This window comes from Aedes aegypti, chromosome 3 (genome assembly GCF_002204515.2).
Source record: "Aedes aegypti strain LVP_AGWG chromosome 3, AaegL5.0 Primary Assembly, whole genome shotgun sequence".
Classification (NCBI taxonomy): Eukaryota; Metazoa; Arthropoda; class Insecta; order Diptera; family Culicidae; genus Aedes; species Aedes aegypti.
In genome coordinates this window covers 249,845,896-249,862,365 of record NC_035109.1, presented here as the reverse complement: position 1 = coordinate 249,862,365, position 16,470 = coordinate 249,845,896, and the positions used below count along the sequence as shown (strand labels likewise).

Sequence of the window (16,470 nt, the reverse complement as noted above, 5' to 3'; positions counted from 1 at the left end):
TTGTATGGAATCCTTTAGATATTTCTTCTTAAAGTTCTCAATGGTTTCTACAGGGGAACTTACAAGAATTCATTCGAGAAAGTTTACGAAGTTCGTAGATTGAGTTTCGACAATGAACCCTTAAAAGCCCGGGACGAACCTTGAATTTTTAAATTACCAGAATTCAGAGACCAGTTAATCAATAAATTTGAAATAAATTTTAAAGTAAATGTGGCTAATTAGTCTCACAATCCTTGTGGAAGACATCCCCCATGACCCCTCCCCCTTTTCTGGATAATAAAAAAGGCGTGGACACAAGAGGTCCAAAATTGGCCTTAAACCGATATCTCAACATCCAAATGAGTTAGAAGTTAGTTGTCTTCGACAAAGTTATTCTGCATATCAAGGGCTATCTGGCGATGAAAAATCTTATTGGAAATAATCCGCTAGGTGGCACTAGTGGTAAATTTTATTCAACCATCTGTATCTCAAGATCCTTATCAGCTAGAGGGTGGTGTCGTCGGCAATTCTGTTCAGTATGTTCAGTTCATGGGCTATCTGGAGGTAAAAAGTCTGATTGGAAATTTATCCACTAGGTGGCGCTAGTAAAAATAAACATTTAATCTTCACAGATGCTCAATAGCTAGAAGGTTGGTGTCCTCAGCAAAGATGTTCAGCAGATTTAGGGCTATCTGGAGGTGAAAAATCTAATTGAGAATGTATCCGCTAGATGGCGCTAGTAACAAATTTCCATCATGAGATACAAAACAAATATTCATCATGAAAATCTCTCAAGATCCTTATTAGTTTGAAGGTCGGTATCTTCGGCAAAGCTGTTCAGAGGTATTAAGGCTAAATGGCAGTGAAGAATCTGAATGAGAATTTATCCGCTGAATTTATTTTTTGTATTTTCTGTATCTTAAGGTCTTTATTAACAAAGAAGTTGGTTTTCTCCGGCAAAGACAATCTTTGCCAAAGACTCCAACCTTTTAGCTGATAAGGATCTTGAGCAACAATATTGTTGCTTTGAACGGCCATTTCAAATCTGATTAGCGTTTTTTGATACTGTAATTTCGGGTGAAATTGATATTTTTTCACGGTTTTTCTGATCTGTTTCCTATAATGTTCATAATCAAATGAGTGTTTAACAGGGTCGCTTCTGTTTTCGACTTTCACCTTTCCCGACAAACGATCCGGAGAAAGTTTAAACCATGTTTCTTTCATTTCTTGACGAATAATGTTGTTATTTTTTTGATATATTTTCATCGTTGATTGTGATTTTGTTAGTAACTGCTTTATATTTCTTAAACTAGAATAAGATAAACATAAGTTATACATCATTGGGACCTGTTTTGTCTATTGATGTCATCCAATAAATAAATGTTGTCAATGACAAACAAAAGAATGCAGGAAAACAAGTATGCCGGTGTGCCTCATTGGCTCATGTAACGAAATTTTCTATCAAATGTGATATTGGTGCTAAAAATTAACTTTAAAATAAGAAAAAAATCGAGGGATCCCATTTCGGGGTGATATTGAAATTATTCAACATTAAAAACTTCACACCACACGTCAAATTGTGTGTTAGGCAGTGCTGGAAAAGTTCGCATCACGAAGCAGCTCACGAGTGTATGCCAACGCATAACAAACATCACAGACTCGGGAACTGGCTAGGTGTGAGTAAGTCCGCACCCGTCTGCTCGGGAGAACATGTCAAAAGAAGTAGCAACAAGCTCGGGAGCGTTTACTCGCGAGTAATCGAGCAAGGTGTGATTTATTATGATTTTGACAGACAAAATAATTGTATAACCATCATATCGACAGTAAACTACTAGTTTGTAGTCAAAAGCCCTTGAAAACCATAAATCTCGGAGGGGAAGCAGCTTTTTTTCCCAAAAGCATAATATGACTCTGAACAGCTCCGAACACGTTCGCGAATCACTTTTAGCTTCAGTTACTCGGGAGCCGACAGATGCGAGTAAACCAGCGCTCTGACGCTCGGGAGCGTTTGGTTTTGTTTTTGTTCCAGTTCAGAAGAAATGTTCGCCACTTTCCATCACTGGTGATAGGACCAACAACGTTCATTTACTACAGGTTACATTGATATCAGTGCACTATGGGCCAAGGACGCAATCTGGCAGGACAAAATTAATAACTCAATAACAAAGCGTTTCCGATGTTTGGTGTCTTCGGCAAAGTTTTTTGTAACAACGAGGACCATCTTCTGACATAAACGGGTAGTTCGTAAATCGTCCGCATAGGTGGCGCCACAACCCAACTTTTTACTATGACGTTCTTGAGATTTGGCTTGTTAGGCAAAGTTGTTCATTTTGATAAAATAAACAACTCACTCGAAGACGTCAAAATTCCACAGCCTACTGTTTTCGAGTTATAGGCAAAATTAGAGAAAATTAATGAAAAAAACATTTTTTCCACCGAATTTGATTTTTTCCCATGAACCATGTCATATAATATTTTTTGCTGATAAATATATAACAAACTCAAACTCTGGTGGAAAAATTTTAATAACACGACGCACCAAAATTAAGAAATTATGAAAAAAAACATGCAATTTTTTAATCTTAATATTTCAAAAATCGCAAGCTCAAATTTTCAGGCAACATAGAACAATACTTTATAAAATGTATATCAATATTGCAGTGAGGTATATTTTGGTGTTTTTGAGATATTCCAATTTTTAACAATGATTATATTACTCCAATACAGTTAAATTTCCTTGAGTCAATCTGAAGGGACGATCGGCTTTTACAAATAACGAGTCATGGAACAAAAACTTTCAGAAAACTGTTTAAAAAAGCCATGAAATTCAGTTCAAGAGCAGTTCCTTGAGTTGATATCGAGTAATGTAGATGAAGGTGTAAATTAACACTGAGTACATATTTGTTTTTCTTCAATAAGGCTGATACAAATATTAAATTTCTTTTATGTCCGAGACCACTTGGAAGGTACGAGGGGGGGATAAAAATAAATAAGGAACAAAAAAATAAAAATGAAAAAAAAAAGTTATTTCTTTTCGATTTTTTATATTTAATGATAGTTGTTAAATTGTTTTAATCGTCCTCTGGATCATTATTTTACTTGTTTTTTACTTTGTAAATTGAAAAAACCTAACTGATGTCAAAAAAATGATGAATCTTTTATTTTTCTCCCCTTCAAAATTTTCGGATTCTCGAAGGGGGGGGGGGGGTGACATAAAAGAAAATTAATATTTGTATCAGCCTAATTTAAATGATAAAATATGCCATGAAAAACTTGATCATGTGTCAGTTAACTGTTGTCATCATGGCTCGAGGTGAACAATATATTTTGTGAGTGTGTTGCTTTTAATACGGAAAATCAAATATTCATATTTGATATTCATGTCGATATCTCTAAATACTAAAATTTCAGAGCGTACGATCTCTTGTCCGGAGCTTGTAGATTTGTTTTGAAGCGGGAAGAGCGTTGATCCTTGGATATTTCGAAACAGAGGATACAGATCAAGGGTATCAATTTTTAGATTCCTTTTTTTTGAAAACTGTTAGATTTTTTAACCTTAAATATGTGTTTAATCACCGGATTTGCTTAAATTTTGAGCTTCCGGAAAACTGTAACAGACGAATTTGAGATAAAATCAAAACCAGCTTGTACTGTGAGCAGATATGATAGTTTCATGAAATAATAAAATGCATTTTTCCGCTAATTTCAAAATACACTTAAATATTTGCACAGAAAATAATTATTGCGTAATGAAATAGAAACCGTAAAACAGTTGAAAAATCTAAAAAGCACCAAAATATACCTCTCTGAAATTTTTACAATAGTTTCATCAAGTATTGCTCAATGTTGCCTCAAAATCTGAGCTTGCGATTTTATTGCGGAGATATTAAGGTTGAAAAGTTGCTCCATTTTTCAAGTTTTCTTTAATTATCTCTTAATTTTTATGCGTCGTATTATAATTTTTTTTCCACCAGAGCTTGTGTTTGTTATATATTTATCAGCAAAAAATATTATATGACATGATTCTTACGAAATATGTCAAATTCACCAAACAATCGTTTTTTCACTTTTTTGGTATATTTTTGCCTATAACTCGAAAACAGTTGGCTGTGGCATTTTGACGTCTTTGAGAGAATTGTTTGTTTTATTAAAATGAACAACTTTGCCGAACATGCCAAGTCTCTATAACGTCATAGGAAAAGTTAGGTTGTAGCGCCACCTATGCGGACGATTGACGAACTATCCATTTATGTCAGTAGAAGGTCCTCGTTTTTACAAAAAAAAAAACTTTGCCGAAGACAACAAATACCGGAAACGCTTCGTTACCGAGTAATTAATTTTGTCCCGCCAGATTGCGTCCTTGGCCCATAGTGCAGTGCTCTATTAGTAAAAAATTAACTCGTGTGACACGTTGATCAATTTCACCTGAGTTTACGGTAGTCAGCTTGTCCATAACTAAGGCTATGTCCATAACTATTCGAATCACATTTGTAATAATTTCTAGTCGGCTACATATTGGTGCCAATATTTTTCACCTCCAGATAGCCCTCAATCTGCTGCATATCTTTGCTGAAGGCACAAATTTTTTAGCTAATAAGGATCTTGAGGTAGAGAAGGACGTATTTGGGAAGGCCCAAGCAAGACGGTTTGTTTTCGGGACGCCAAGAAGTTTTGCTATCAGTGTCAGTTTTGTGTTATAGGTTTGAGGCCAATTTTGGACCCCTCGTGTCCACGCTTTTTTCGTTACTCATAAAAGGGGGAGGGGTCAGGGGGATATCTTACCCAAGAATTGTAAGACCAATTAACTACATTTACTTTAAAATTTATTTCAAATTAATTTATTAACAGGTCTCCGAATTGTGGCCTTTTAAAATTTTGAGTTTCGTCTCGAAATTTCAAGGATTTTATGAGTCCCTTTGCCGGTAACATGCTATGTCCACAACCAAAGTAATGCAGATGGGGATCATTCAGGCGATAACGAACACTGCCTTCGTCGATTCAGTGCGGTAAGCACTCGCCACCCATATGGGGCGGTCCATTAATTACGTAAGACAATTTTGGCGGTTTTTAGACTCCCCCTCCCCCCATGGTAACTTTTTGTATGAAAATTACAAATAATTTGTATGGCGCGTAAGAAATCTCAACAAATCACCCCCCCCCCCTCCCCCCATAACCCCTTACGTAATTAATGGACCGCCCCTATAGCCATGAGACGGAACAAACCTGCTAGCTTCTTTCGGTTACGCTTGGTTCCCAACGCAGCCCAAGCCGGTACTCCGTATCTCGATATGGACGATGATACGGTCGCCAGCAGACGCCTCGTACTGCTTTTTGGTCCTACAATGTTGGGCATAATGCTAGGTACACTGTTAGCTGCTTTCGCTGTTTTTTCGTAGGCATAGTTGAAGTTTAACCTGTCGTCGACCATTACTTCAAGACACTTTAGAGATCGCTTCGATGAGATTGCGTGTCCTTCGACGCTGATCTCAAAGTGCTGACCCCCTTGCAGTTGCTGACCAACACCGCCTTCGTTTTGTGATAAGACAACTGCAACTTGACTCCAATCATCCACGATTTAATGATGGCTAGCGATTCCAACGTCAGCATCTCAACCTCGCCAGTTTTCGCAAGAACGACGTCATCTGCGAACCGGACGATCTCGACTCCATTCGGTAGTGTCAAGATTAGCACTTTATCGTACACAGCTAAGAATATGTTGTAAATTTCAGTTTATTTTCATACACAAATTTGGAGCATCAAAATAAACTGAAATGTCAACGACAAATCGCTTATTTTTCAATCAAATGCACTTTAAATTTACACGATCATGTAACATTCAAGCATCTTTGGTTCAAATTTCAACGTTATGATGTAACAATAGATGACTTCGGTTTACTTTTACTATATTCTTCCGTTCACACTACATGGAATTTTAAGATTTGTTATCCGTGTACATCATATTCCACAGTGTTGGACCAAGTATGGATCCCTGTGGAACTCTCGCCGTTAATTTAATTAACATCCGTCCCTAGTTTGTGTCGTAAACCTATACCCGGTTCTGCAAGTAGCTTTGCAGAACTTTACACAGATATTCGGGGACCCACATTCTGTGTACGGTTGCGGCATTAACCTCTCAACTGGCACTGTTAAACGTGTTCTTAACATCTATAGTTATCACTGCGCAGTATCGATTGTCTCTTCTCTGCTGTTTGAACGCTTTCTCCGCATACGCGATGACCGTCCGATCACCATCCACCGTTGAAGTCTTTTTACGGAATCCGAACGGCCTTTTCGACAATCCGTTCTCGCCTTCCGTGTAAATCGTCAGCCTGTCAAGGATGACCTTTTTTAGAAGTTTGACCAGCAAGCATATTGGTCTATATGAAGCAAGATCACCTGGCGGTTTCCCGGTTTTGGCTCTCAATTTAAAACTGTGGAGATGCTCATTGGCAGAGTTGCTCGCTGTCACTATCAACGCTTAAAATTTGCTGATTTGTACAGGCCGACTGCGATACAATTCGGATCAATCTACATCATATCAATATCATGCTGTCTACTCCATCACAAGTGCATTGATGGCGATAGACTATGGATATCACTGATGGGTTAAGTTTAGCCTTAAATTTAGCAAATAAAATGGCAATTTATCAGTACGATATTTTTGACAGCGTTTCAGATAGGTTGAAACTATTTGTTGGTCACTGAAAAACAGTAATAGCATGGATAGTTACCACGTGATCACTCATTCCGCATTGATTATGATCTAGAGTGCGATGTCGCATCACTGCTTTTGGTTGTCAAATCAAAGTGATATTGATAGCTCGCAAGTGATAGTGATAGTTTTAGACCATCAGCCATCAGCTGATATGATTGACATTAAGCAACTCTGCTCATTGGACACTGATCTGAGAAGCAGGCTCTGTCCCAGTGAAGACATAAAGTCATAATGAAGAAGAAGGAATATGGTCGATTTTCTTCATAAAAACTTCAAGTTCTTTAAAGAAACCCAGGCCAGCATAGTCATTAGGGCTCACCACCTCAACTAACACCTCATTACACCCCAGGAAAGTGGCTCCTCAATACCGGGTTGAAAACAAAACCCGTGGTGCGCAAGGTTCAAACCGTAGGAATCCATCAATTTCAAGTTACCCAATGTCTAGAGGGTCACCGAAACGAAGAATGAAAATCAGCGGGCATAGGTACTTCGACTTTCACTGCTTCCATCATCGCCAATAGGCAGATGGTTCAGCAGTTTGCAAGTCTCATCGATGTGAACTTTTATAATAATGGGATGATAGGTAGCTTGAACGGAACATTGTTTTCACTTTTACGATGAAAACTGGACAATTGGCATAGAGGCATTCATCGCATGGTGCGTCACAGATCAACACTCTCGTAAGCAGCTGAATATTTGGAATATTTTTCTGTTTTTGTGTCAATTGGGAATTGAATTGGTGGCAGACTGCAAATGGGTGGCTTTCTGCTCAATGTATGGTGCAAAAAATAATTGCTTGTATACAAACTAACTTCATTTATCTGCAAAATGAACATATAATAAAGCTAAGCAATTTAATATGATTTTCGATTTTCAATTACCGTTTAGATTCATATTACGGCCACTTAAGGCCTTATTGAAGTATAACTCGTCAAAGAGAATGTTAAGTAAACCATTCTTTATGATTCCTCAGTCTATCAAGATTCAAAAACTTTCGGTTAGTGTGTAATAATTTCGCTTTCGCAACTTAAATAAATTTGAATTAATGGAAATGTGTTGCATTTTTATGATTATTATTCCGGACAAATCCTCACTTCTGTCTTATATCCGGACACTTTGATTCGAGTTCCTGAGCTGTCTCATAAAAATCATAATTAGAAAAATCCAATCATTAGTTGAACTTACCAAGCTATAAGAGAGACATCAAAGGTGGGTGGGCAGTTTCAATTTTAATAGATATTAAAACGGGTCACAATATTGAGAACTTTTGACCGGCAAACATTACAAATACTAGAAAGTAGAGTGTTCGGAATATGAACTAGAATGGTATTTCATTAAAACACTTTTGATCAAATTTAAATTTGAATTGATGGCGCTTGTAATTAGCTAGATTTGTAAGATGTTCCAGAATTTAAAAAATATATTTCACTTATTAATTTTAAATTTCAAATCCACTTTTGTTCTCGCAAACAGAACTAGATCCAAATATTAAAAATTGCATTTGGTAGGTAGGGCAAAAGCACTAATTTTCGACCTACAAGAGTTCTGTACCAATTTACGGAATTTTATACAATGTAAGCAAAAATCGTATGGATGAATAGAAAACTAGTGCTGGGTCAAAAATTGGTGCTCGTCCCCTAGTATGCCATTGTAGAAAAATACGTTTTTACTAACGTTGTGTTTAAACTTCAACAGACAGCCAGATTGTGAAGATTTTAGTCTAAAATTAATGTTAATTTTATTCGTCATTTGCTCCAATGCTACGACATTGGACATTATGTATATTTAATTATTGCCATACAGTGGTTAACTTTCGTTTAACCGAATTCCATTTTTTTACAGGATAAAATGAATCATGGCTGTAATATAACCAATTGCTTATGGTAGAGCGACGACGATTTTTTTGTATTGATACCCATTCATGACAGTTACTCGGAACATGGCAGTGAGAGCTGGAGAAAAGCGAATCCACCACATAAGGAAAAGGCCGCATGAAGAAAGTTTGGTATCTGAAGCTCAAAATAGCATGAACTGAAATACAATACTGTACCACTGCCACCATATCCAATGATCGAGAGTAGAAGGAACACTTTCAGCAGATGTCGAACGACGAAAATGGAAAGAGTACTGTTTGACCCATTGGTAGCGTCGCTTGCTTCTGCGGGAGCGGGTGATGAGCAGAATCAATCGTGTTGCGCGTCGCTCGCGTAGCACGGTGGAATAGTGTCACGAATCGCGTTAGTAGTGTTTGATCTTTTGATCGTATCGCTTGCTCTTGCGAGGGCGTGAGATAAACACTTGTTCGGCGTACAATGCGTTAATCGAATAATAACGCGAATCGAGTGAGGCGTGAACAGGTGAGTCCCGAATCTTACCTTATCCCACTAACCAAAAACCTGCCCATAGCAACTGTGGACATGCAGAGGTATATTCGGTCTCTAGTGACTATGGTTGTTTAACTAACATTCCTTCCCTTCCCTGAAGACCGCATTGGGCATGACCGTTATTGACTTTGAAATTTTGAACTCTTGATTTGTGTACATTGAGAATTGTTGTTGTTAATTGTTAATAATGTTGTGAATTGTTAGCTAATTCATTACATCTCTGTGCAACTTTGATTGTTTTTGGTCAATCACAGAGTGCAACTACGAAGCGGTCATCCATGCTCATGCTCATGCTCATGAGCAAAAATGGAAATGTAGCGAGAAACAGGGTGAATATCGATGAAGACGGTCAATCTGTGGACCCATCGACCAAACGAGGGGTTAAAATGGCTTTTAGCAAGCTGAAGAATTGAAATGGTTATCCCGGTCCAGCTTATCAGGCATGAAAGTGAGCAGCTTTACAACCGAGTACTGCTGAAGACCGGTTGTATGGATGACCTCATACGCCCAATTTACAAAAAATGGTTCAGACTGGACTACGCCAATTACATAGAGATTACCTTGCTGAATTTGGCGTACCTGTTTAACAGACTGAAACCACTCAAGGAGTCCTTTGTCGACGAATATCAGGCTGGGTTTCGTAAAGACCGCTCAACAATGGACCAGATGTTTGCCTAGCCAATGATCTTAGATAATTATCTTAGATCTTAGATTCCAGGAGTAAAACTTACAGACTTATCATCTGATTGTTGATTTCAAGGCAGCGTGCAATTCAATGAAAGGAAATGAGCTGTGGTAGGTAATGCCTGAACATGGTTTTCCAGCGAAACCAATTATACTGAAACGTGCAGCACTGGTTGGCTCGAAATCAAGTAGCAACCTCGTTTGTGACGTTTGACGGATTGAAGCAAGCAGACGCATTTTCGAATTTACTGTTCAACATTGCATTTGAGGGTGCTATTATTACGTATTATTATTACGTAACGATTAAATTTAAATTTTTACCCCATTCCTCCCCTTCGTAACGCTTTTTGTATGGAAAATTTCAAAATGTTGTATGAGTCGTAACGCTCAACCCTATACCTCCCTTCTTCGAGTGTTACGTAATTTGTGGTGATTGCGCCTAGGTGATCTAGGGTGTAAAAAAACTACACTGTCATCACACGGTTACATACTTATGCTCCTTGGCTTCGTGGACGACATCGACCTTGTTGAAATTGATCGCAGGGTAGTGCAGGAGGCCTTCGTGCCTCTGAAGAGGCAGACAGCGAGAATAGGTCTAACCTTTAATTTTATCAAAACGAAGTACATGGTTGCAGGTAAAGATAGATTGTGATAGGTGACAATGACGTTTTCCGCGAAGTGAAAAGTCCCGCCACTTGCAACTAGAAAAAAACCACCCTGTGTGAAATTTGGATTCTTCTGGTGGCCTCATACGAGCACGACTACACATATCAATGGTTGCTATTCCGTGATTGACCGAAGTCAGAGAAAATGCACAAAGAATCAACTAGAAGTTCGGCTGGGATTGGCCATAATCTTCTTCTGTGTGCATAATTCAGTGCCTCTATTTATACACGGTCAATAACGGCGCCGGCCACGTCCTTGCAGGCAGGTGGGATTGGGGGAAGGAGTGTGTAATCTTTGCTATTTGGAGACCGTGTTTGCTCTGCATCTCCACAAAGGTTACTGGGAGGGATGTTTGTTAATGGGGAAGATCGTTGGATCACAGGATTCACTTTTATAAGCGATTAAACCATGATAAATACTTATTTGTGAGATATAAACATGCTTATATGTAAACATAATATTTTCATTTGATATGAACAATTTCTATGTAGAGGAAAATTATGCCGACACTTGAGGTGCCGAACCATCCAAAGTTTGTTGCACAAATACCTAAATGTAACATTCCTACAGCTGTCAGGACGAAAGCATGTGTTATTATATTTTACTTATTTGAATAGAAACAAACAAAACTCGATTGGCTGGAATATCATAGAACACTCTTATTATTATGCCGACACTTACTGTTGCGAACCATCCAAAGTTTGTTGAATAAAGTGAAGCTTTTGCAAGTCTACACTTGTAGTGTCGAACCATTCAAAGTTTTTTTTAAATAAAAAAATAAAGGTAAAAAGAAAGGGGTGTTTTGAAAAAAATGTCAAACATGAATAATTTATGAATCAGAGTTTTTGTCGACATTCACAGTGACGAACCATTGTTCAAAAATCATATCTACGTTCCACCGTTGTAGCGATTAAATGTGCAGTCATACATATTTTAAAGATTAGAAATAGTAGCAAGAAACGAGCTCACCAATTGATCCGTCATCCTTGATGAGCAGCCACAATCCACTTTCAGATTCACTCGTTCGCTCGGCTTTATAAAAGCACTCAGAAAAAATAGGCGCGTGACCCGAGAGGGGAAAAAAACTGACGACTGCTCGGGCTTTCTTGACGCACTGCCCAGGAGCAAGCGTCAAGGTCGAAGGAACAAACAGAACTAATCGAACGTAACACCCGTAACGCAGGTAGATCACCTTTTCGAGGTGCGTTACGGGGTAAGATCTACCATATTGTACTCTTGTTGTATCTGTTCTTGTTGAAACTTATAAGTTACGGTTGGAAGAATATAAGAGAGTAACAAGCCACTAAGACCCACCTATTTCTCCTAGATGATGAGGAGGTCGAAGTGCAAAAATGGCTCAATCAGCATCTGAGGTTGGTTTCAACTCATGAAACAAGTACTTTCCGAGTTCAAGAGTTTATCTTTCGATATCCAGGAGGGAAACGATTCCGAATCAGTGGAGTAGCAGACCTCCTAACTTCGAAAAAAAAAAAACCTCTTGTTGCAAGGAACTTAAAGGTCTCATGCGATGAAACCTGTTCAGTTTCAAAAAACGACTTTGAACCTTATAAGTAGAAGCAATAATTTGATACGCTTGAGTACCGATGCATGGTCAAAATCAGTATCATTCAACCAGCATAGTGGCCGAACCTGATTAAGGGGTGCGCTTTTGAGAGTTTAGTGGTGACAAACTGTTTTCTCCAAAAGATATAAATTGCGGTATCTTTTTCTAAAGAGGCTCTATGCAAAATGGTAAAGAATGATATTTGTATAAAAAACGACTAAACTAAACTAAACAAAGGACACGGGTATACCACAAAAGATCAAAGAAAACTGGTCGCAGTGGTTCATCCCGAACAGAAACAGTATGAATCGAACGCGGCACTTTTTCACTTTACTCGACCGACGCGCGACATGTTTGATCCTGGTCTCATCGCCCGCCCCCATTGGAGCAAGCGTCAAAGTCGAAGGAACAAACAAAACTCCCGAAAAGCCTTCGGTGCTTCAGAGCGTAAAGTGCTTCGGAAAATACTCGGTGGGAAACTAGACAATGGTACATGGTAGACGCATGGATCAAGTGTATAAAGATATGAATATTATCAAGTGTGTAAAATACGGCATGCTTCAGTGAGCTGGTCACTTAGTGCGAATGTCGGAAGGAAGAATTGTGAAAATAATATTCAGCAGGGATGCAGATAGAAGTCAACGAATTCGTGGAAGACAATGAATACGCTGGATGTACGCAGTAGAAGAGGACCTAGCGACCCTAAACGCAACAATTTCGGTGGTGATTCAAAGGTGGTTCAAAATCGATGTAGGTTTATATGTTAATTACTATGAAGAAATTTGAAAAATTTTCCAAACACTTTAGTACTGTAATAAAAGTTAAAACATAACATCTCTGAAAACTCATTCTTTAAACCATAGTGAAGGTAATAGCCGAAGAGTGTAATTCAATTGAACGGATGGAAGAAGGGATATTCAAGATTTTTTTGTTATTATTTAGCCCTATGTGGGGTTTCGATAAAAAAAAATTTCTACGAAAATCCAAAACGAAATAGAATAAAAAAGAATTTGTTTCTACAGTAACATTCTACATTGAGGGTAATGTAATTAGATTCGATATTTTCTAGTAAAATCAATACGAATATAACAATTCTACTGCTGTTGGAAGTATAATTCTGGTTTCTTCGTATAAATTAACATATATACGTACATTCAACGTCGACACCCTGTTGGGGAAAAACTGACACATGCACTTTACGTAGAATTTACATATTGTAATCATCACTATTGCATGGAATATTTGAAAAAAAATGCTTCAAACATGACATACGGGGTTATAAACATATTACGTAAATTAATAAGGAGTCGAAAATGATCCACTAAATATATGTGAAAATTTCAAATGTTCCATAGTGGTATTCTCATGTTTAGAGTAACATATAGTTCAACACACGTATCTGGTAAAGGATACAAACTCTAGTGGAAATAAATGGTATAGTACTAAATTCGGTTTCTCACTTACTTATCATTTAAAACATCATTATGATTATAACATTTCTATTTTTTGCACATTTGATTTGATCAAAACCAAAAGTACAATCTTGATCAAATCACTTTTCAGATTATTCCAGTGTTATAGGCAGATACCTTGCAACAATAGATGGTAGAACCATATCATCATCATTCGTAGTTTTAATTTTATTTTCTAGATAACAACCTTCAAACTGTGAGTAAAGGCACCAATAGGGGCCATGCACAAATTACCAAGCTTCAAGGGGGGAGGGGGTCAAGCCAAACGTGACAAGCCTTACAAAATGTTTGAAGGACTCATACAAAAAACGTGACAAAGGGGGGGGGGGGTGGTCATAAAAGTCGATATTTAGCGTGACATAATTTGTGTACCATCCCAAGCTATTAATGCAGAAATTTTTGAATTTTTTGATGTTTTTTCTTTAACCACTAAGATATAAAAAAGCCCTTGATTAGCTTCACAAAACATCATTAATTTACAGAAGTAAAAATTCATTGATATTTAACATACTTACATAAATGGAGTACACCACCAGCGTAACAGTCCAACTTCACAAGTTCTCTAGCAATTGTACCAGAAATTCCGTTCGATGTAAACCGATTACATGACCAGCCACGGCCTAGGAAGCCTACACAAGCTAATGGTGTTTGCACAAATTATAACATACAATCAACACCGTTAACTGGATAATGCAGGCATAAGGTTCCGTCGCATCAAATATGTTTGCATGCATTACCGCCAAATGCTACCGAGCACTTTTTGCACACTTGTTTCCTGCTCCCATATGCTAATCGACAACCAATATTGATTATCTAGATGTACACCGCGCTTCCTCAATTCAGCGTATTGAAATAGTTGTGAACTAGTTTCGCGTACAATTCATCACCCGAACAGACGACAGATCAAAGTGGGACAACGGGCTTCCATTCTTTGCCGTTCGCTTGGCACGGCTAGATCTGTGATCACTCTATTCCGTTTATCGATGACCATCCGCTCGATTGATCTGGCCAATCACATTACAAATCCGCACTCACAAAGCCGCACCTTCTATTTCATTTTTGAATCTTCTTCAGGTGGATTACATACCACATCGGGATTGGGTCACTTCTATAGCAATCGTCGTTTTCCAGTAATTTGTATAACAGAATCCAAAATCTAAAACTGATTATTACGCAAGGTCAATTGTACCTTTCTCTACCTAAGCCATTAGCTTCTCTTCATCTGGCGTATATATTTCGATTTCACTGATTTGCATCCCAATGTGCAGCCAATTAAATATTGTCAAATAAAACACCTTTGTTCATTTTTACTTTCGCTGGCTTCCGCTTATGAAAATGCTTTTTGTGCTTACTCAAAACACTCTATGCTAACGAACATCACTGCTTTTTTTGCAAACTTGTTCAATCCATGCACCGAAAACCATTGATCCACTTTAGGAAGCGTTAACCAGCTTAACAGCAGTCGCGGCTTTCCAAAGGCAGCGATACGTTACAAGGCTGCTCCTCTCGGAAACACGTGAAAGGGACCGATCAACGATTCTGCGTCTATTTACTTTCTTCGCCCGGTTGCCTCGGCTAGCTCGATCGGCAAAATGTTAGCGAAACGTTCGCTCTTCACAAAAGTCCAACATCGACTGGTTCGACCGATAACGCGACTCGCGAGATTAGCCAACCATGTGCTGACTGGAAGGTCTGGGAGAGGCTAGCATAGGAAAGAGTTGTGGTAGTCTCCACACGGTACCGGCAAAAGTCTGCTGGCTGCTATGTATCTACCAATGGAAAAGCGTTATGCTGATGGCGACGCGGTATCATTGGGTGGTTTGGAGGGTTTGTTTTGATACCGATCGCAGCCGAGCACATGCGAGCTTGAAGAGTACAGTGAGATGAGAAAACTGATGTATCGAAAATAATTTCACTCTCACTGTATTTTCGTTGTGAACTCACTTTTTCAGTCTTTAATTATACATGTTGGTGGATTCTATAGTGTAGGTATTTTGATACTTAAAAACAATGTTCACAACTCTTGATTTTATTTGAACAACAGAAAAATGTGAAACGTCGTTTCCTCAACCACATCCGCCTCTGTTGCCGGTGTTTCAGAGTTATCTATATTCTTACCGGACATTTTCTTTGCTAGAGCACGCTTTCTCGATTCAACCGTCTGAAATCCTTGGTCGTCATCTTTCGGAGGCTCCATCTCCTCCTCAAAAAAAAATAGCTCCTGATTTTTATGTCAAAAAATATTTTGCAAGACTCAAAGCACAACAGTCGCAAAAAGCAACTAAACTAAACTATCTGAAAAGCGCCTTAAGGTTTCATTTATGGATCCATTCCTTATTCCTTTCTCAACTGTTCATAAAAGAGAATTTTACCCTTGTTTTTATCATCAACTCCGCTGTTTTTGCAGTAATATGTGACGCATTGCTAACTTTCGATAAATCATGCAATACAAATGCATTAGTTAAAAATCTCTTGATTTTGCGCAGTGATCCGTAATATGTCACATTTTGATCCATAATATGAAAGTTGGTCCATAATGGGGTTTTCAGAAACTGATAGAATTTTTAATTTTTATGCAATCATTAGTAAATATTACACTCAAAATAGTTTACTAACCGGAGTTCCAATTTAAAACGATTCAATTCGTGCTTTTGCAATGAAATTGTATGTTTTCTATGTTGTTTTATTGAATTTTATAGGTTGGACTCTACAGCAATTGATCCATAACTGTGGGGTCATGGTATTTATCGAAAGTATTCTGGCAACTTTTCTTAACAATGCAAAATCAGTAGGATAAATTCTAAAATCGGACAAAAAATCCTGCAGGGGCAATTAGCTATCGTCTAATCAACTTGCTTTCCTCTATCTTCTAAATTTTAAAGTCTAAAAGGTCGTTTTGAACAGAATGACTGTCCACATCAATGAAAATTTGGGTTTTGTCAATGAACGGTTCGGATTCCGACATGGACATTTGACCGCTCATGAACTTTAACGTGTAGCAAATTT

The 16,470-nt window shown here is 38.0% G+C and overlaps 1 protein-coding gene across 1 annotated transcript in view; it reads right to left on the bottom strand.

The window, feature by feature from the left end:
• Nucleotides 1-15,100, bottom strand: part of LOC5570371 — a 368,473-nt gene extending 353,373 nt beyond the window's left edge. Inside the window, exon 1 of the mRNA XM_021851600.1 lies at nt 13,980-15,100. The gene's annotated coding sequence lies outside the window, so the exon portion shown is untranslated. The remainder of the gene's footprint in view (nt 1-13,979) is intronic.
• Nucleotides 15,101-16,470: the final 1,370 nt, after the last annotated feature.